General features: G+C 37.8%; 1 pseudogene; it reads left to right on the forward strand.

The window, feature by feature from the left end:
• The first annotated feature begins 7,898 nt into the window (after window positions 1-7,898).
• Window positions 7,899-11,783, forward strand: LOC137708225 (nudix hydrolase 20, chloroplastic-like; annotated as a pseudogene).
• The last annotated feature ends 11,586 nt before the right edge of the window (window positions 11,784-23,369 follow it).

Raw genomic sequence — 23,369 nt, forward strand, 5'->3', positions numbered from 1 at the left:
TGACAGATTTGGTCACTTGGCAAAGGACTGCAGAAGCAAAATTGTACCTGCAGCAAATTATGCAAATGAAGTAGAGGAAGAGGGAACTATGTTTTATGCTTGTCACTCAGCCTCTGTGGTGAAAAATTCTAGTGTATGGTATGTGGATAGTGCATGTAGCAATCATATGACTGGCCATGAATCCCTCTTGATTGAAGTGAACAGGAATGTGACAGCCAAAGTTAAGATGGGTACTGGTGACTTAGTTCAAGCTGTTGGAAAGGGAACATTGGTTATTGACACCAAACACGGAAAAAGATTCATAAAGGAGGTCATGCTAGTGCCAGGACTAGATGAAAACCTCTTGAGTGTAGGCCAAATGGTTGAACATGGGTACTTCTTGGTATTTGGGGATTATCTAGTGGATATCTTTGATGACAAAACCTTTGAGAACCTCTTGGCAAGGGTGCGAATGACCAGCAATAGGTGTTTCCCTATGACACTTGAATATGGAAATGAAGTAGCTAGAAGAGCAACTGTTGAAGAGACCACTTGGAACTGGCATAGGAGATTTGGGCATCTGAATTTCCAAAGTCTAAAATCTCTACAACAAAAGGAAATGGTTTATGGGCTACCTGAGATAAAAGATACATCCAAAGTTTGTGAAGGGTGTGCTATGGGTAAAGCTCACAGAGAGGTATTTGACAAGGAGAAAGCATGGAGAGCCACTGTACCTCTAGAATTGATCCATACTGATGTATGTGGACCAATGCAAGTCTCTACCATAGGAGGTAACAAATACTTCCTAACCTTTATTGATGATTACACCAGGATGTGCTGGGTATACCTGATGAATCTGAAATCTGAAGTTTTCAATATCTTCAAGAAGTTTAAGGCCATGGTAGAACTACAAAGTGGATTCAAAATCAAGAAATTGAGGAGTGATAGAGGGGGAGAATACACCTCCACTGATTTTTTGAAATTTTGTGAAGATGTTGGTTTGGAAAGACAACTCACAATTGCCTATTCCCCTCAGCAAAATGGAGTGGCTGAGAGGAAGAATAGGACAATTGTTGAGATGGCAAAGGCTATGATACATGAGAAGCATTTACCATATAATTTCTGGGGTGAAGCAGTAACAACTGCAGTCTACATTCTTAATCGATGTCCTACCAGATCACTTCATGAAGTAACACCTTTTGAAGCCTTTAGTGGCAGGAAGCCAGGAGTCAAGCACTTGAGGGTCTTTGGCTCTATATGCTACTATCACGTGCCTAGTCAACTAAGGCACAAATTGGAGGAATCTGCAACAAAGGGAATCTTCATTGGGTATGGAAAATGTGAGAAGGGGTATAGAGTGTATGACCTGCATTCCAAGAAAGTAATATTGTCAAGGAGTGTCATTTTTGATGAGAACTTAGCTTGGAATTGGGAAACACAAAGGGAAATGTCTATTTCAGTTCCACTGAATGTTGAGATCAATGATAGAATCACTGAGCAAGTGGAATCAGCACCTGCTTCAGATCAAATACAAAGTGAGGACACTACTGGAACACAAGATTCAAGCGTAAGGGTCCAGAATTCAGCAACTCCTACCTCTACACCGGTTAGGCTAAGAAGCTTAACTGATATCTATGCAAGGTGCAACATGTGTATCATAGAACCAGAAAATTATCAAGAAGCTGCAAAAGATAAAGCATGGCAGGCAGCTATGGATAATGAGATCTCCATGATAGAAAAGAATGAAACTTGGGAATTGGTGGACAGATCATCATCCAAGCCGGTCATTGGAGTTAAATGGGTATATAAGATCAAACTCAATCTTGATGGTTCTATACAAAAACACAAGGCAAGACTTGTTGCTAAGGGATATTCTCAAAAGCCCGGAGTGGATTTCAATGAGACATTCGCTCCAGTAGCAAGGATGGATACTATTAGGACACTAATAGCTCTTGCAGCCCAGAAAGGTTGGAGATTGTTCCAACTTGATGTCAAATCTGCCTTCTTAAATGGAACTCTACATGAAGAGGTCTATGTAGACCAACCTGAAGGGTTTGTAATTCAGAATGCAGAAGAAAAGGTTTATAAGTTAAGGAAGGCATTATATGGCCTAAAACAAGCACCAAGGGCCTGGTACGAAGAAATTGATGCATATCTCATCTTATGTGGATTTGAGAGGAGCCCCAGTGAACCTACACTTTATGTTAAGGTAAGAAATGGTACTGAAACTATAATCATCTCAATCTATGTGGATGATATAGTTTACACAGGCAGCAGTGAAGAATTGATGTCAGAATTCAAGTTTGACATGATGAACAGGTATGAAATGACAGACTTGGGACTACTGCACCATTTTCTTGGCATGGGGATTCTGCAAAGTGAAAAAGGGATCTTCATTGGGCAAAAGAAATATGCTCTAACTCTGCTAGACAAGTTTGGTTTGCAGAACTGTAAACCAGTGAGCACACCACTGGCTACAAATGAAAAACTTTGCAGGAATGATGGAAGTGAATCCACTGATGAAGGAGTTTACAGGCAGATTGTGGGCAGCTTGCTATATCTAACTGCCACTAGGCCTGACATTATGTTTGCTGCATCACTGTTGGCAAGATTTATGCACTCTCCCTCCAAGAAACATCTTGGAACTGCCAAAAGGGTCCTAAGATATATACAAGGGACCATTGATTTTGGAATTGAGTTTGAGAAAGGAAAGAAAGCTGTACTAATAGGATATTGTGATAGTGATTGGAGTGGGTCTGAGGATGACATGAAGAGCACTTCCGGATATGCATTCACATTTGGAAGTGGTGTGTTTTCTTGGGCCTCTGTGAAGCAACACAGTGTTGCTCTCTCAACTGCAGAAGCCGAATACGTCAGTGCAGCTGAAGCAACAACTCAAGCCATTTGGCTAAGATTTGTGTTAGAAGATTTTGGAGAAATGCAGGCAGAAGCTACTCCACTTATGTGTGACAACACATCAGCTATAGCCATGACTAAAAATCCAGTCTTCCATCAAAAATCGAAACACATAAATAGAAGGTACCATTTTATCAGAGAAGCTCTGCAGCAAAATGTGATTGACATCATGTACTGCAAGAGTGAAGACCAGCTTGCTGATATTTTCACTAAGGCTCTTCCTAAAGCTCGTTTTTGTTTTCTCAGAGATCTACTTAGTGTGAAATCAGTTAACAACTTAAGAGGGAATGTTGATAGTTAAGTTGTTTTCAGATTTCCTTAATTGTTTTTGTATTGTCTTATATGACAAGTTTAGGTTCTGGATCCATTTCCTTTCTAAGGTCTCATATGTCCTTGTAATAGCCATGTGTCATCATCATATTGATGACCTACTATGTACGGCTAAGATTGGATTTAGTGTTTAAAAGAATGTAAAAAAGGAATGTTGGTTTTCTGCTCTGGAAAGAAACAGAGCAGCCGCATTCCATAAAGAGAAGAAAAACAAGCAGAAAGCTTACTCTTTCTTTTCCAGACAGTTTCAAGTTTTCTTCCCTGTTCTTCATACTTCAAAACTAAACCCAGAAATTAAACACTCCATCCATAAACTTCAACAAATTCTACAATGTCTGAGGATATCATTCCCTTTACTGTTGGTGTTTTTTCATTGCATGATATTTTGATAAAACTTGAGTAAGGATTTGGTGGTGTATTGGATGCTCACATTCATCAACTACGATATCGTCTTCAAACGGTTCAAAAAAGATCTCAATTGATCTCACAGTATCTCCAACAAATCAAAGAAATTTTTTACTCTCTCACAACTGCTGGATCTGCTGTTTCTGATCGTGATCTAATTGCAGTGACTCTTCATGGATTGCCCGATGAATTCGAGTCTTTCATTAACTCAATTATGCTTCACCTTTCATCTACCTCTCTTGAAGAACTTCATGGTTTGTTGTTTACAAAGGAGATTTATATGGCTCGTAGAAAGAAAACAATGTCGTCCACTGCCACTAAACCTTTTTGGGCTTTCTCTGTGTAATCTCAGGCACCGCTTCTTCCTACTTTTCCACATGATTTTATTGTTCAAAATCAGCCATTGCAAAATTATAACACCAATAGAAGGAATAATCACGAGAACTATAATCGTGGCAACTATCAAGGCAATAATCGAGGGAACTACAATCGTGGAAATTATCAAGGTTCTCGCTCCAATTACTAGAATCCATATGCTCACACTAGTTCCAAAGTTCTTTGTCAAATTTGTGGTTCCACTATTCATGAAGCAATCGATTGGTTTAATCAAATGAAGCCTGAGATATTTGGAAGAGTACCACATACAAAATAGGCTGCATTTTGTGCTCACTACTCCTCCAAACCTAATCCATCTTGGCTAATTGGTTATGGTGCCACATCTCACATCACTAATGACATTGCAAATATTTCAGCACCATCTCTCTATTATGGTAAAGACAAAGTATACATTGGTGATGGTAAAGGTTTGTCCATTTCTCATGTTGGTAATTCATCTTTGAATACTCCTCATGGTTCCTTTAAACTAAGCAATGTCTTACATGTTCCTCATATGAAACACAACTTGTTGTCTGCTTATCAATTTCTAAAAGAAAATAATTATGCATTAACTCTTGATCATGATAGATCCACTGTCAAGGATCTTATTTGCTTCTATCACATTCAAGCATCCAGTCGACAACCTACATTTCATGTAGCTTTAATAAATGTCAAAGCTTATGTGAAAGTTTGGCACAAAAGATTGAGACATCCCTCTTCATCAATCTTTAGAGGGATATTGTCTATCAATAATGTAGCATTACAAGGAAAGTCTATTATTGATTTCTTTTGTTCTGATTGTGCTCTTGCTAAGAATGACAAACTTCCCTTTAGTATTACCAATTCTATATTAACTCACGGTTTAGAGTTGCTTCACTGTGATTTGTGGGGTGTTGCCTCTATTATTTCACCTAGTGGCTTCAAGTATTATCTGTTAATTGTTGATGGTTACAACAAGTATAGCTGGTTTTTCCCTTTAAAGGCTAAGTCTGAAGCGTTTACTACCTTTGTTGTTTCAAGTCTTATGTAGAAAATTTTCTTGGAAATGAAATCAAGACTTTGCGTTCAGATTCAAGGAATGAATTCACTTCCAATGCTTTTAAATCATTTCTCAGTACTCATGGTATTCTTCATCAGTTGAGTTGTTCATATACTCTTGAACAAAATGAATGTGTTGAGAAAGAGCACAAACATCTTGTTGAAATTGTAAGAACCCTACTGGTTGTTTGGCTATAGTCTACAACACAAAGGTTATAGATATCTCAACCTAAACACTAGCAGGATTTATATATCTAGACACGTAATCTTTGATGAAGATACATATCCATTTCATACATGTACACAAATATCTTCTCAAAATTCTCCTATCAGTCCACCATTATTTGATCTGTAGTTTTCGTCGTCTAGGTCCAATGACAATTCAAGGCATTCCAATACTCCAGAATCTTCAAGTGCTATTCATGTTAGTCTTGTACTTGATTCTACATCTCCATCACATACTAGTTCTGCCATTGGTTCACATATGCCTCCTGCATTTGGTTTAGTTCACAATATTGTTGCAAGAGACTCTTTTGCTAGTTCTCATACTCCTACTCAAATTATTACTTTTGTCAACACTCATCCTATGGTAACAAGATCAAAAGCTGGAATATACAAGCCCAAAACATATTTAGCAACCAAACATCATCTTCCCACGGATCTTGAGTATGTTCCTAATACATACTTGTAGGCATCCAAACATGCTTATTGGAGATCTGCAATGCAAGAAAAATTTAATGCATTACAATCTACTGGTACACGGTCATTAGTCTATGCTTCTAATTCTTAAAATGTTATTGGATGTAAGTAGGTATTTCGCATTAAAAAGAAACTTGATGGCATTGTAGATAGGTACAAAGACAAACTTGTGGCAAATGGATTTCATCAATAGGCAGACATTAACTATCAAGATACATTTAGTCTTGTAGCCAAGCCAGTAACTATAAGAGTTCTTTGATATCTTGCAGTCCAATTTAATTGATTTTTAAGCCAGTTAGATATAAGCAATGCCTTTCTTCATGGTGATTTGAAAGAAGATGTTTATATGAAGCAACCTGCAGGATTTATTGATACTTCAATGCCACATCATGTTTGTAATATGAGAATGTCACTCTATGGTGTAAAACAGGCACCAAGAGCTTGGTTTGACAAGCTATTCCAAGTTCTTCACAATTTTGGGTTTGTTCAATCTTCCTCAGATGCATCTTTATTTGTTTTCAAATGACCAGCCTTGGTAATTGTGTTAGTGTATGTAGATGACATACTTGTTACAGGCCCTAATGTTTCTTATTGTCAGTTATTCACTCAAAAGCTGAGTGTCATTTTTCCAATCAAGGATATGGGGCCTCTGCACTATTTCTTGGGGTTGGAAGTTCAAAGAACATCTGAGGGTATCTTTCTTCATCAAACAAAGTATATACTTGATCTTCTTAAGAAGACTAATAAGGATGGGTTCTAAGCCATGTTGCACTCCTCTCAGTTCCACCAAGCTTGATCACAGTGGTCATCTTCTATCTAATCCTACTGAATACAAGTTCATTGTTGGTGGCCTACAATATTTGACATGGACAAGGCCTGGTCTTTCTTTTGCAATGAACCAAATCTGTCAATTTATGCCTGCTTCCAAAGAATAATAGATGCAAGCTGCCAAAAGGGTTCTTCATTTTTTGAAAGGTTCTATTTCTCAAGGCATCTGGTTTTTTTTTAAAAAAAGGTAGCATTCATCTCACTGCATACTCGGATGCAGATTGGGCATGGTGTACATTTAACCGAAGATCCACAAGTGGATGCAATGTTTTCCTAGGTCCAAACTTAATCAGCTAGAGTGCGAAGAAAGAAGCTAATGTAGCTCGATTATCCACAGAAGCAGAGTATCGATATTTGCCATACACAACTACAAAATTCACTTGGATTTGCAAAATACTTCATGATATTGGCTTCCCTTCCAAAACTATTCCTACTTTGTGGTGTGATGATATTCTGTAATTTCCCTGGCCTCAAATCCTATGTTTCACGCAAGAACTAAACACATAGAAATTATTTATCAATACATCCGAGAGTTGGTTCTTGCAAATCTCATCAAAGTTTAGTTTGTCTGCAATGAAGATCAATTGGCAGATATTTACACTAAGTCTCTTTCCAAAAACAAGTTTTGTTACTTGAAGTCTAAGCTTCCTATTGGAACTCTTGTTGATTCCAATTTTAGCTTGAGGGGGTGTTTTGAGGCAAATGCCACATCATCAAAAGTTGTCACTAGTTTTATTATAACAGTGAATTGTTAGTTGAGATCAGTTGTGGTACAATATGTAATTAGTTGTAGTTAGTTGAAGGTATTACTGTACAAAGCCAAAGGCTGTCATTCTTTCTTGTAATGACATTATTGAGTAATGAAAATATAATTTCACAATTCTGTCTCTTTCTACATTTCTCTATCTAGACTCAAGTTTTTTAATCACGAAGATAACACTATGTTTGAAGTACAGAAATAAACTTGGAATTTGAATAAAAATCAGAATTTATAAATTGACATGGGTTAATTCCCTTATTTGGATTCATAAATATAGAAATTTAGAATGTCTACATGAAAAAAAAACTTAGAATTTGGGACATCCAATTCTTAAGTTTAAATTTTATGTAAATATGTGTTATACCCCAATTACTATGAGTGAGAGTTTAAAAATAACAAATTCTGTATTCAAATTTCATTGTTCTTTTAGGTTAACCAAATAATAAAATTCACAACAATTAAAAAATAAAATTTCATCATTTTGATTTTTATCATTTTAAGATTTCTTAGTAATATTAAATTTCTTTGTCCAGACAGATTGTATAAAATCAAAGAGTCGTACCCGCCCTCATGGCCTGATCAGTTGCGGCAGTCTTCTCGTCGACTCTTTGGTCTCACGTTTCCCCGCCAAAGCTTTTCGCGCCTTCCCCGACTTCCCCACGACTTCGCGTCCACTTCGATCCGCCCCAAAAGCTTTTAACGAAATCCTCACTTCTCGCAGCGTATCGGTCTCTGCAGCCTTCGATGTCTTCACTTGGGACGAGGTCGTCCGAATCTCCAAACCGGATGCCCTTCAGATCTCAAATGCTACTCCGACAAGATCAAAATCTGCAATCGCAGGCTGGTAAGTTTCCCATTGCATTTTCTCACCCGATTGGTCGTTTGTATCTCCAACCTCCCGCCCAAAATTATAAATTTTATTGAAATTTCTTGCAGGAATCTCAATCGGAGTTCATGCCGTTTGTGATTGAGGATCAAATTGTTGGTTACATTCATAATGAGTAAGCTTAAATTCTGTGAATTCAAATACCCAATTTATGATCAGATGCGTTACTGAATAATGTTTTCCTGCCAGAAAGTGCAAATTCTCACGGCGGCGCCGGCTCAATGACCCTGCATTCTTCACTGCGCACGTCAGAGGATAGGATGCGAGCAGTGGGAGATGTAATCAAAAGCTTAGGGGAAGAAGAACTGATTCCAGGTATAAGAAATGAGGTAATGATTTTGCTTGAAAAGACTGAAATGTGCTTATAATTTAGTAAATTAGAAAAAGCACACCGACGACTATAAGTTTTTACTGTTGAGTTAAGCTTTGGAATCCTTTTCATCTGGATGATCAGCTATACCCTGTGGCATCATCCTTTGGGCCACCCATATGTTTCTCTCTAGAACGTGCAGCTGCGCTGACACATCCTGATCCCGATATTCCCCGAACACCAGGATAGGCATGTGCTGGCCGACATCTGAAGGTGACGCAAGCCATTTAGAATGCATGAGAACAAGACTAAATAAGAAAACATTGAATAAGAAAACATTGCGTAGAATCATGGTTACATTCATGAATTGGGGTCTTCTCTAGCTCCCTCAAGCTCTCCCTCTCTCTCACATGCGAAATTGGTATCAGAGCCACTCCCCGGCCGGAAGTGTGCCGACGAGGGCGTCGGGCTCCTAAGGAGGGTGGATTGTGAGGTCCTACATCGCCCAGGGGAGAGGAGATGATGTACCTTATATGTACATGCCCACCTCCCTATAGTAAGATGCGTTTTGGGTGGAAACCCAAGAACAATTCCATGAAGTCGTGGCCCAAAGCGGATAATATCTTACTATGTGGATTGGGATGTGACATGCGCCTTATTTCATAATAAAGGTTTGTTTTCACTCTTTGCGTAGCCTTTTTACCTCGGTCTAGGTTCTAAACTATGATCAATTTTTTATGAATGACTAGCAAGCCATTTTGGCTATACTAATCTGCATATGAATGGACCTTGTTCATTGGATTGATTGGTGCTGTGCTAGCAGCGCGGATGGTTTGTTGTTAGATTGGCTCATGGATATTCTGTAAAAAGATTTTGATAAGGAGGTTTGGAAGGTCACCAGTTCGTGTTTGTGGTGAGAGGAGGAGAGGAATATAAAAGCCTTTGAAGGGTTAAAATTTTGGCGTTGAAGGATTTAGTAATCTGGTCGATTTTAAATGGTTACATAGAAGCCGGCTGATGGTTTTTTTTTTGTTGTTTCATTTGTTTTACTTGCTACTTTCGTTTTATTTAAACTTATTTTTGTATACTTTTGAAATAGGCTTATGGGGTGCCCATGAATGGCTATGTTGAGAAGGATGGCCAGAAGTTTCTATGGATAGGGAAGAGAAGTCAACAGATATCCACTTATCCAGGGATGCTTGATCCTCTCGTTGCTGGGTGACTGGTTTGTAATGAGCTTTCTTCTCGATATGAGGAATTTAGTTTCTGTTCTTTCAATATTTAGGCTGTGAAAGGGAGGTAGCTTTTGGCAACTAGATTAACCTTCATTACACGACATGTTCTTGAAATTAGACCGCTCAGGTGCACTTTGATGTGAAATGTAGTTGGTGAAACTACGAGATTGAAAAGTTAAACTTGACCTGAGAACTTGCCAGATTTTATGGTTGTAATCTGAAGAAAAGTGGTTCCTTCACAAAAATGATAAAGCTTGGACAATCATTAAGCCTAATATATAGTTCACACCCATTTTTGGTAATTGCAGCCTCACGGGATTGCATGTGGGGAAAATGTTGTAAAGGAATGGGAAGAGGAAGCCGGCATACCCAGATCCATTTCTAGTACGTAAGTTCTCTTTCTCGCTCTCTCTCTCTCTCTCTCTCTCTCTCTCTCTCTCTCTCTCTCTCTCTCGTCCACTGATGGTGATGTTGATTTGGAAATGATCTCATGCAGAGCTGTACCAGTTGGAGCTGTTTCTTATATGGACATCGATGGGTATAGGTACAAAAGGGATGTTTTGTTTTGCTATGATTTAAAGCTTCCTGAGAGTTTTGTGCCAACGAATCAAGGTGAGACCTTTAGAGCTTAGCTTTTACAAATAGTAGTTGTAAACTATGCCTTCAGCTTTGCCATTTTTCTCATTGTTTGAATTCGGATGACAATTTTTTGCTTTTCTTCATTCAAAACCATCTGCAATTAGTTTCCAAAAAAAAAAAAAAAACCATCTGCAATTGCACCCCCTGTCGGAGAGAACTTTAACAATGCTGCTTACTAACATTTGAGATTTAACAGACGGAGAGGTAGTGAGCTTCAAGTTGATTCTGGTGATGCATGTTGCAAACATCATCATACGGGGGACTCAATTTTTTCAGGCCAAATTGCTCTGTTGTCATCATTGACTTCCTTTTTCAACACAGGTATTTTACTTTCACTACTGACATTCTAACAATATGATACGTTGAAGGAGAAATTCACACCTGGGGAATGCCACTATGGTGATATCACAAACCATTCATGCACGGCTGGGTAATTTAACTACTATGGGATGCCCTTATACAAATCTGATCTTTGCTTTTATCAATGCAGGTACATTAGCCCTGAATCCTTCGGATACCTGTATCTGCTACAAAGCTTGAGGAGCGGCGATTGTTTCTAATTGTACATTTTTCTTCTTTGGTACTGCCTAATTGTGTTTTTTAGCTCCTGTTTTTCCCCAGAATGCAGCTGTTTCTTCTTCTCTGTATTGCTCTTTCGTGAAAAAGAAATAATTGGCTTAAAATTTGCCTCGTGTTTCTTCCTTCTTCTCCGTGTCTCTGTTTTCCTTTCCCTTTTGTCAACGGACTTGTTTATTTCTTTGCTACATTCGTTCTTGTTCTTCATAATTTCTTGAGTTGCCTGCAAAGACTGAAGACGGTTGCGAAATGCTAACTGCTAACTCCTGTATATCCTCACCGTAGTAAACACCAAGCACGGGAAACACCAAGCGTGGTGAACAGGACGTGAAATAAGAACAAAACGGCAAGAGCCATGTAGAGAGACTGACTACGTTGTAAGAAATCCCGTGAGCGTACATGCGATTGTTTCGTCAAGAAAATGAACAAAAAAAATGGAACTTGTTATGTGCGGCTTAGCAAAAAATGGAACACATATTAAAGCTGTTCACAATCGTTAACTTATTCACTCATTTCTTTCTTCCAAAAATTTGAAATTCACAACCACGCCTTTCGTTCTCAAGCTTCCTCCCTCCCTCCATCTATATACATATCACAGTAAAACCTCCTTCCGCACCAAAATCCACCTTCGTTCCCACTGATTCTTTCTTCCTCACCCTCACAGTCCAATCCCCGTCTTTCCCGCCAAGTTTCGTGTCCAGCATGCCTCCTTCCTCCGAGCTCCAAGTAACTCTCTCTCTCTCTCTCTCTCTCTAAGTTCTGTTTGTTTGGTTGCCGAGAATTTTTGAGCAGAAGAGTTTGGATCGATTGGCGTTATTTTCTGTTTGGGTGCTCAGAAACTCAAGGTAACTCGTCGAAATCATAGCAAAACTCTATTCGAGTTGACTCTTCGGTTATTATTCTCTTCATTTTCTAAGCAACCAAATAGAGTCTTATTTGCTTTATTCTTAGTTTTGTCTAATTGCTATGTTTTAACTCAGTCGATCATCTCGCATGTTGAGAATTCGATTTTTCTAATTTTCGTTTTCTTATTTTGGATTGATTGATACAGGAAAAGAACAAAGATTTGCCGGTGAAGGTTGAAGAAGGATTTGGACCAAATGGGTTAGGAATCCTATTAATCTCTCATGTATGATTACGTTACTTAATTTCAAATGTTCGTCTGTATTGTCGTTTCAATCTCTTTTGATTCGTTCTACTCCTTCTTTTCGTTTACTTAATTCTGGCATTATGCATATTTGTTTGACAATAGAATTTTCGGTTTGGGTTTTTATCTACATCTGGAGAAAGAATCTGTTAATGATTCGGTTAAAATGATGAAACACAGGCTTATCAGATGTGAAATCGAAATGTTTGTTAGCTTGCCATGAACACACCTATGTCACGTTGGCGTACTTTGTTCTTCATGGATTGTAGATTTTGCTGTTTTGGCGACGATATTCTGCTCCATTATTCCGTTCTCATGTAGTAATCTGATAAGTATTTGCTTTCCAGAATCATTGTAATCGGGTCCTTGAGTTGCCAATTGCAGGTTCCAGGATATTCTTCCTTGCGTCGAGAACTTTTACACCTGTCCCGTAGGTTTAACCTTCTATACAGGATTTCGATGTTCATTTTTACCGCAATTCAGATGATTCAGGAAGATAGTTTGATATAGCAGTGGTCATGGGAGTTTTTCTTTTCGTTTATTAGATTAGCCAATCTCCCTGAAGAGGTGAAGAAGGAACTTGAAGATCCTCATAGCAGGTAAGGCAATTTAGTCCCGTCCTTATGTTTTGATTTCTCTTAAGCTACCGGAAAACGTCAATTTGGCAGCCAGCCGCATAGATGCATGCCTTATCTTCTTCTTACCCGCCTTCTATTCATAGTTACAATTTAAGATAGATAGGTTCTTAAAACTAACTTGGTACACTTGGTGTGCTAGGTCGTCTTTGGAGAAGATGCAATAGCATGCCAAATTGGCGACACCACTGAAGTTCTGTCAAGAGGCTATCTTTGTGCAACGCCTCATTGTGTCCGGGTCCTATCTCTACTACAATATGTGTGTTTGAAACTCTTCTCTTCTTCTGATGCCCCTTCAAAACCCAAATCTCCCTTTGACACCAAGTTTTCCTTTGCATATGCCCGATAACAGTCACTGTTTCGATTCACTGGTTGTTTGTCAGGCACCCAAGGGAGCGGAGGCTTCTGGCTTTGATCGTTCGACATTTGCATTATTCATGCAACGGGACTGGTTTGTACGTTGATTGTCACCATTTGATATCTTAAGCATGGTTGTTTGTAGCTAATCACTGTTCGTTTTGCAGGGACGAAGAGCTTAATTTTCCAGAGGAGCTAGATTCATATTCATAAACAGGTAATGTACTCTTAATCCCAAATTAACCATGTCAGAAGCATTGTTTTAAAAATCTCCGCCTACCGTTGCCTAGGCCCCGTCTCACGTGTGTTTTTAATTATATTTAGACACTTATTTATATAATATAATAAATTTACCAAAATTCGCTTAGTCTGCCTAGGCGCTAGACCCCAACCCGCCGCTCGACTAGTGCCTAGTGCAGTGGTGGTGGATCAAGGATTTTAACCTCGGGGGGTTCCATTAATAAAGGTCAAAAAATTTATAGACAAAAATGACATTGAAAAGTTAAATATATTGCGTTTCATTCAAAAATCATACGCAAAACAACATTACAAACTATAAAATCCTAATTCAAGTGTCTACGACGAGGTTTCATAGTTTGAAAATGTTTCATGATAGCTTCATTACCAATACATGAAAAAACATATTTCTCAATGTAAACAACTAAGTTGTCATACTCATTTTGTCTTGAGCTCAAACTACCCAAACAAGTAGATGGTGCTATTAGCTTTAGCTTGATTTTTTTTTTCATATTTCTTATTTCTAAACTACACATTTAACAAAAAACACAAAACATATACCAATTAACCAATAAACAAATATTCCATCTAAATTTCAATGATAAAATGAGTATACAAACATAAAACATATCAACAATCATATCAATAATAGACTAAAAATCTCCACCAATATCTAGTATAATTTAATTGAGACTAGATTAGAATACCAAAAAACAGTTGCTGGTGGCATGGAGATTTGAAACAAGTGGAAGTATGATATTGGAGTAATGTAATTATAATATGGGATTGGGTGGGATTAGAAATTTAGGGTTTTGGGTGAATATAAGAAAGATGGGGCAAAACAATATGGAGTCATGAACAAACGACAGCTTTTGTCTCGGTTTTTTTTTTTTTTTTTTTTTGAAAAAAAGAAAATTAAAACAATTGACCAAAACACTGCCGTTTTGGACCAATTGTTAAAAATGGTCCTTGTTTTCTTTCTTCTCCTCTGCAACTTGCATAGCAGCACATACCTTGTGTTCGAGTACGAGGGGTCCCCTGAAAAATTTCTAGCAGCGATTTAGGGTTGCTGAGAGGTCCTGGGACCTCCCAGGTCCCTCTGTAGATCCGCCACTAGCCTAACGTCTTTTAGAATCTTGACACAAATCAAAATGTTTAAGGCTTGCATTCCTCTGCTCTACTTCTTTCATTTTTAATTCGAGTCTCAAGTTTCAGTTGATTCCACCAAACACTGCTCTTTCCTTTGGAGAGTATTCAGAGAAGCTCCTTGACAAATATTACCACCTAAAAACAGAAATGATAAACCCCTGCATATTTGGTAGGGGAAGTGTTATTGGCACTTCAAAAATCTCATTCTACACTCCTTACAAGTGTATTTTTCTTTCCAAATATAGAAAGTTTGGAGTGTAGAACGAAAATTTTAGAGTACCAATAATAATTCCCTTTGGTAGATCTAATTACATGTAGTACCTAAACTAAACCGATGGAAGTTTCTCCACTTGCACGATTCATTTCTTGTTGGCAGATTTGTTCTTCCATCACTTTCTTATTTAAATTGGCTTGTGAATTATCATGGTTGTTTGAGTACCAAACATTTGCATACCCTCCTTTCTTCTGCCACTTGTTTGAGTACCAAACATAGTATTGAAATCCAATCCCACTTTCTACCCGCCATTGGCAGAGATTCTCCTGAATCATCGGAGCATATGATAACTATAAAAACTTGATCTCCTCAATTGTAGATAAAATCTCTCTAACAGAAAGTTGTCTCCAACGGTGAACTAAATCCCATAATATAGCCTTAAAACACTAAAAATCTATCTCAACTAAGAGGGTAAAAAAAAATATTTTTTGAAGTGACGGACCAAAATTACAATTAAAACTAAACTTAGAACACGGAATTATCATCGACCAGTCATTTATCATATAAAGCTATAAAAAATTATTAAAGCTCGAATTATATTTAGCCCTCCACTGCTGGAGATGGCCCGAGAGACCCGCCTCGCAAACTAATCTAGCAGTCCCGATGATGTTGTAGGCGCCGTTTGTTATTTGTTTACTAACAAATGGTGTGACGTGGACAACGAATCACCGCCATTGTCACATACGGTATGTCGTTTATCGAATGCGCGCGCTGGCCGACCTGCAGGTCGCTCTCACGCTCCCTAACACGGCCTTTCGCGTCTTGAAAGATTGAAAAAACGTGGATAATATAGACACGAGGATTGGAACGTCAGCACACAAAACAAATTAGTCTAATTGGATAAGGACAAAAGTGAGACAAGGGAGTTGCATGGTGGGGGCTGCACGTGGACGTTGGTCATTGGACACAGATGGCCCATCTGCATTTTCACACACGGACTTGGATGCTCTCCTGAGCTTAAGAAGAGATCATTCTGACCAAATGACTTGGACTGTTGGATGAAAATCTAACGACTACAAACAAGAAAGTTCTTTAAAAGTTATAATAATTATAGCCGTTGAATTTTCATCCAATGACCCAAATCTTTTGATCAGAAGAATCCTCTTCTTGAGGTCAGGAGGGGATCCAAATCCTTTCCACACGGCTTCTCCTCGCTTTATCATCAGATAATTGCGAATTGCAATGTTGTCCCCACAATCTTTTGACCAGAATATTGTTCTTTTTTGCGTAATGACTAAAATGCCCTTTGTGCTACAAAAGCTACTATTGATCCATAATTATGGATTCGTTTAAAAGTGTTTTTAAAATGATTAAAATTGATTTCGGATTTGAGTATTTTACGTGATTTTTGAAAAAAAAATACTAAATTGCAGAAGGCACATAAAGTGTTTTTTCATAATTCATTTAGATGTTTGAGGGTTGATTTCGAAACCATTTTTACCAAAAACGTTTTAAGTTATTTTAAAAACACTTTTTAAACTAGCTATCGCAGAATTTGAATGAAATAAGGGAAGGGACAATAACGTAAAATAGAGCATGAATGACTTCAACAATCTGAATATGTGGGACCGGTTACGTCTGCACTCATTTCTCTCTCGAGGATGATCCTATAAACTATATAAACCACCACCACACCATCCATTCCTTCAGCATTAATCTATCTTGTTCTGTTATCCACCACCGATCTCCGCCGTCACCGACTCCCCATGACAACTTCTTACTTCCAGCAACCGCAAACACACCAAACTCGCCGCTGCAAGAGCCACCGGAAAATGGGGTTTGGAAAACGATGCTTGATGATGGCAAAGCAACAGAAGACACGGTTCTACATCCTCGGACGCTGCGTTTCCATGCTCCTCTGCTGGCACGACCACTCCATCTCAGATTAGATAGTTCCACAATCCGAAACTGATTGGTCCGTGTGATGCAGCGGAATTTACGATAGAAGGATCAGGTGGCAGAATCCTATTGATTTTCTGTTCTCCAAACTCCCCCAAGAGTCGAAACTGAAAGCTGAAGAAAAGCCGTGGTTGGTGGCAGAGCTTTAGGGTCGAAAGAACTCGATCAACGGCAATTGCTTTCGCAAGCCAAGAGAAAATATGATGTAGAAATGAAGCTAAAGTGTGCTTGTTTGTAATTGTGACTTTAGATTTTGCTTCTTTTGACTTATGTGACATACACATACAATAATTCATGTACACATGTTGAGAAATTTGAAAGGAGATCAAAGATCAAATGGAAAACAATGATTCACATACGTCCCTACTATTTTGTGTTGGTTAAATGAATATATGGGGTTTATTTAGTAGTAAAAATGAAGTGTCTCATAAAACAAGAATGCTAAGATCAGTTGTGCGTGCATACATGAACGTCACAGAACATAAACACCTAAATTAGTGCATGAGCAAAACTGATCCTAACAGTCCTCTCATTCATAAATCATATTAGATGATGCCCTGAGAAAGAAAAATTAAAATGTTAAAATCAGTCACACATAAATAAATAGATGAGATGATTTGAGAAATCATGTTTTTGGAATTCACAAAGCAGGGACTTTAGCCTATGAGTGTGATTATTCTAAAACTCATCTCTTTCATAAATCATATTAGACAATTAGCAAGTTCCATGAGGAAGAGAAACTAAATTATGAGAGAGAGAGAGAACATGAGATACGTAAGTGTTTTTTTTTTTTTTTTCTTTAAAAGGGGGGCAACTAGTGGCAAGTTACGATTATTCACTCATTCCGAGGGTCGGAAAGACTCACAAGGCATTTCAACCTCTCCTTAACTACAAATTTGGCTTTCACACCAGCAACGGGTTTCGAACCGGAGAACTAGTGTTTATAGCCCCGATGGAATGAGGAAAAAAAAAATCTATAGTCTTATTTAATTCATTGAAGTTGCTGCAAAATGTCAATTTGTGAATAAAAATGGTAGATCGGCTTGTTGAGCTATTTTAATCTGTCAAGTTATCTACTAAGAGCAGCAATATATAATATACAATATACAAAAAAGTCAGAAATGAGAGTTGTATATGTGCATAAACATTAGATTTGTTTTTTAATTTATTAGTGTTACTATTATATATTTGGTACGTATCCAAATTTCCAAATTGTTCACATGTTTCAAGTTTTAAATTTAGACTTTCAAGTGTAAAATGAATGTTTTCAATTTATTTAAAAGTTCTTGAAAAGTGCAGGGTAATTTCTTTAAAATGCCAATAACATCTCTCTAAAAACAAGAAAAAACTGAGGAGAAAGAAAGGTTGATAATCCCCAATAGTTTGGTGTAAACAGAAATCGAGTTTTCAATTAGTTAAGTTTTGAGAAAGAAATATGAACATCCATTTCAATGATTTCATACAAGCTAGGTCAATTGATCAGCTTCTTCTTCTTTGATTTGTGACGTTCAACCCTGCTCTTGTCGCTACACATCACACGCACCTAATACGATTTATATATAAGCATCGTGGGCAATAATTCAACACATTAACTTAATCATATATATTGTAAGTTGTTATATTAAAGCATCAACATGAAATTAGGGTTACATGCGATTCACACGGACAAATGAATATACATGAACTTACATGGCAGAGCCAGGAATTTAAAATGATGGAGTCAAAAAATAGTTTTAAAAAATTCATCATACTTTCATTTATAATTGTCCACGATGTGTTCTCATTAGAAACATAGTATCACAACATTATTATCAATAGAACCAAAAACATCTTTCTCAATGTACACAACCAAACTATCATTCAACCATTGATCACCCATCTTATTATGAGGTGGATTCTTCATAATTTTCATTACCGAAAAAGCTCTTTCAACTGAAGCAGTCGCAACAGTTAAATCAATGCTAATTTCACTAGCAAGTACACCAAGGGATACTGTTTGTCCCTCTTTGTCTCCGCCAACTTTTGTGCAAGGTTACTAATTCATTTCAACGCAGAAAACTCATTAGCTTTGTTAAATTAAGAAGGCATTAATTAAAAAATATTTTTTATTTTTTTAGGGATAAGTTTAGAAAAGGATAAGTTTACAAGTAAAAGGTTATTGGGATACGTTAACAAAGCAGCGTGCTGCTGCAATGCTGCTGTTGCAGTGCTGCTATACGAGTTCATAAAATTTTCAGAGGATAACTTGACAAGGTTATTGGGGTCAAGGGATGCCAATGCCCCCGCATTGGCTCCGCTATCAATCAATATTCTACAAAAGACTTGCCTGTAGATGTCGCCTTGAAGGAAGAATGTGAAGTAGTCTTCTACTCTCAGCACACTAAATTATTTTCTGCTATATGAATAGGGTTTTGCATATTAGAATTGTGTAGTGCGAGAGCATGGACTGCATCTTTATATGCATTTAGGGTTACTCTCGATCCCACTTATTATTGGAAAGCGATATTTACCCTAATCACAACCAAATCATATTAAGTTTCATCATGATTCCAAATCCTTGTATTTACTTAATAAGGGTTTCTATAAATTAGTTGCATAGTCAAGACTCCATGATTCTTACTTCATTAAGACTACCAGATCGCTCGAGTATCAAGTAATTCAAACGGTAGTTCATTGTCATTCATATAGGTACCGTTTGGTACGTGGGATGAGACGGAACACGCTTGTCCTACGTTAGGTGCGCCAAAGACAGTGGAATGCGTTGTCCCATGGAACGAGATTTGGTTAAATTTCCGTTCCACCTCCCCCTGGAACGACTCGTTCCACCCCGTGGAACACAAAATTATAAAATTTTAAGACAAAAATACCCCTCATCTTATTCAATATTTACACCATCTAAATTATAAAACAAAACCTAAAATTCTATCATCTTCTTTCCATCTTCTCTGCCACTGCCTTTTTTCTCCTGGGCCTCTCGCAACCTTCCTCCGCACCCTCTCCCGTAGCCTCTCTTTTCTTTTCTCCCAGGTCACTTGCAAGTACATTTTTCTTTCCCATTTCTCATCTACTTGGATTATTCATCGCTTTCTGTTTGGTTGCCGAGAAAGTTCAAGGAAACCACATAGAAAAATTGAAATTTCAACAATAACAGGCAAAAACAATCGGAAGTTAGCGACTTGAGGTTCCGTGAATTAACTTTTTATTGTCATTGATTAGTTGGTTACCAGATTAGATCATTAGAGATTCATCTCGACATAACAAATTCATGGTTGAATTGGTATTTGGGTATTTTCTGAATTTGGTTATTATGATTACCATTTTTCCCGAATACAAGCCTAGCAACCCAGGCTAATCCAATCCCAGTAAGCCTATTCGAACCCAACCCCACCTTCCTCTTGCCGCTTCCCTCCTCCCTGCTAGTCCCACGACGAGACCGTCGCCCTCCGCTGCGAAAACCTCAAGACCACCCACTTGCAGGACGTGGCCGACGCCGTCGCTTGAGGGATGGAACGGCAAGGATTAGACGGAAGATGTGAGGGATGACGTTGAACTTGTTGGCGGTGGCTCAGGTAAGGTTAAACTAGTCGAAGTGGATGGGTATGATTATCATTTAATCCTTCGTTCCATTCCGGCCTAAGCGTACATCAAACGTAGCATAGAACCTCCATTCCATCTTATTCTGTCTTGTTCCATCCTGTCTACATACCAAACGGTACTATAAGGTTTTTACATCTATAACTCTTTAAAAGCAACATTTAGTTTATATAAAAAAATAATAATAAAATAAAAAAACGTCACTTAGTACAACACCCTGGTCAATTCTTTTGGATACGTTATATATTCTTTTGGATACGTTATATATATGAGAAAAGCTGTCGAAATGTATTTTGGATGTATATTATTAGTGCCTACTTTTCGATTGTATTTTGGGCATTGTTGCTTTCCACTGGGACGAAGAACTCAATTTCTCAAACACACAAAACTCAAGAAGAAACATCCCCGAGAAAGACTGATATGCTCTTGAGAAAAGGTCATGTGCTTTGTACGTGCTTCATTTAGACATATATTATTATGATTCAATAATTAAGTGAAATTAGTAGACAGTTGACTTTTGAACTAGAGAATAATCAGCCAATCAATGGTTGTTATTAACATTTCAAAAATCTTATTCTGCACTTTTCACAAATGTATTTTTTTTTATAATTATAGAAAGTTTAGAATACCAAATAAAATTTTTGAAGTGCTATAGTTTCTTAGTCACATAACTCTTTCAAGGTAATTAAGATTTAACAATGCAGATGCGAGTTATGTTAGCTAAAAGTTAGTGCGTGCGCTTTCATGTACTCAAGTACCAATCTTTTTCCCTGAAGATTAGAATATGTTATTGTCCAAAAAAACAGTAAGGAAGGAAGAAGAGGAAAATCTTTCTTTCTTTCTTTCTTTCTTTCTTTTTTGTTTACATTTTTATCCAATAAGGTAGAAGAGGAAACATAAACCACAAACGTACATTATATAAACTAAGCTAATTAGGAATCGGGGATACCGGACACATTATATATATGCAAGGACGAAGAGGAACCTAAGAAGATATCAACAAACGAAGAACTCGAAGGTGAAGAAGCAAAGTGTTCGTACTCTAGGTCATATGGCGTGTCCAAACGTTGAGGTGAAACCGGATGCAGACGAAGACGATGATACTTTATTTTTCACACCCATGCTGAAGAATGCCGTTAAGGGCAATCAAGAATCAGAATCTGAAAATGGAACGCTAGCTGGTAATATACTTTTGAAAGTATTGTGGTCTTTCAGTTCATGTGAATTTTTCACTTGCAACCTTCTTAGCCTTTGGTTTCTAGCAGTTTTTTTTTTTTGAATAAATGATATTCTCTACACTAAGAGCGTGGGGAGCGGTCCTCACAATGGGCTAACTAGTAATAATGTGGTTTCTTGCAGTTGAGGCGAAAGAAGTACCATAATTAGTAACGTGGACACATTACAGGTTCAGTTGGAGTGCTGATTTGATCGCATTCGCTCTTTGAGCGAGGGCAGTCGTCTGCTGTATACATGTTCCGGTACTTCATACACTTCTGCACTCACATAAACTGCTTTTTCAACTATATCTAGGTGGCAGAGTCAGCTTTGAATGCCACTATAAAGGATCCAATATTTCACAGGGTTTATACAAATATGCTTTTGTGGTACTTTCCGTCTTTGGATTGATTCATCTTACAGGCAATGTTTTGGCTTAAGCTTTAGGCTGCCAGAAGGATGCCTTGTTTAATAATTCATCAAGTGTTACCCGTTTTGCTGCTGGATAGTAAGCTCATCTGGTATTGGGAAGAATACGCAAACTCGGCTCGTTGTTGCTGGTTTGCTTTTGTTCACCCGGCTAATACAGAAACAAGACACCGAGAACAGTCTAACGGCCAAGAAGGCGAAAACCCTGCACTCTATACGATCCACTGCTGTCTGTTGAATCACTTGTAACCTTTCGTGTAGACGGTGCCAGATATGAACTAGCTTCTAAGAAATGTAACAAATTTAGAATATTTCAATTTACTACCGTCCAGTAAATTCTCATACTATCTGTACTGTGATGGGAGTACTTTTAATTCATGGTTTGTACATGCAGAGAATAGTTAGTGTGTTGTACCATCACGCGTGACAAAAACACGCAACTTTCACGTAAGTTTCTGCTTTATGGAATACCGAAGGTTTCTGCTGTCAGATCCTAAACGGTAAAAAATCCTTAAAATACACTGGACGATAGACGATATTCGATACCACTGCTTCTCAAACTGTAGGGACAGGGAGGCAACAAAATCTGAATAAATCCAATGTGTGGCACTTGGGACGCCAGAGGCTTATAGGAATTGGTAGTGCCATGTGTGAATTTAGCATTCTCCTTCCTTCTCCCTTGGAATTGCACTATATATTATATAACACAACTTGGGTAGCAAAACACTTTTAGTGACGATAAAGTGTCAAACTTTGATGTAAAAAGCAACAGAAAAGATGGAGCCTGCAAATTGATGGTGAAATTAACACGTAGGTTTTGGCTGGAAAGTTAGCGTTTTGGAGTACTCTCTTTAAGTTTTCTTCTAAAAGAACAGTCAATGGCTTTTCTTCTCATGGTCTCACTATCTTTGCTATAAGTCTTCATGTTCCCATGCATTTTCTCAAAAGCTACTAAACTAGTCGAGAAACTTCGATAGAGTTGTCTGATTATGACAGTTCTCACATTAAGTGAACTACTATACCGAGTCAGATGGAATCAAAATATCGGGTGTTTCATACTTCTATTGTGAGAGCTAACCTCATAACGCGTTCTAGATGCCTTTTGCACAAGTTTTTCTCTTAAACCAATAGGCAATGCATTTCACTCTTTCTTTCTAGATTGGGGCTATCTAACCAGTGCAACTCTCAGATTGAGTGGACCAACATTGGGTCGAGTGGAACTAAAATATAAGGAGTTTCATAATTTTGTGAGAGCTACTTTACAAATGACGTGTTATGGATAACTCTGCAAAAGTTTTTTTCCCTAAACCAATAGGCAATGCATTTTACTCTTTTTCTTTGTGGACGGCCAAATTAGCATGGGTTTAGTATTCATATTTAATAAACTAACGCTAAACAAATAGCATGGGTTGGCCACCATAACTGAATAACTGAATTAAGCAACGAATCTTACATTT

The sequence above is a fragment of the Pyrus communis genome, chromosome 1, assembly GCF_963583255.1.
Source record: "Pyrus communis chromosome 1, drPyrComm1.1, whole genome shotgun sequence".
Lineage (NCBI taxonomy): Eukaryota > Viridiplantae > Streptophyta > Magnoliopsida > Rosales > Rosaceae > Pyrus > Pyrus communis.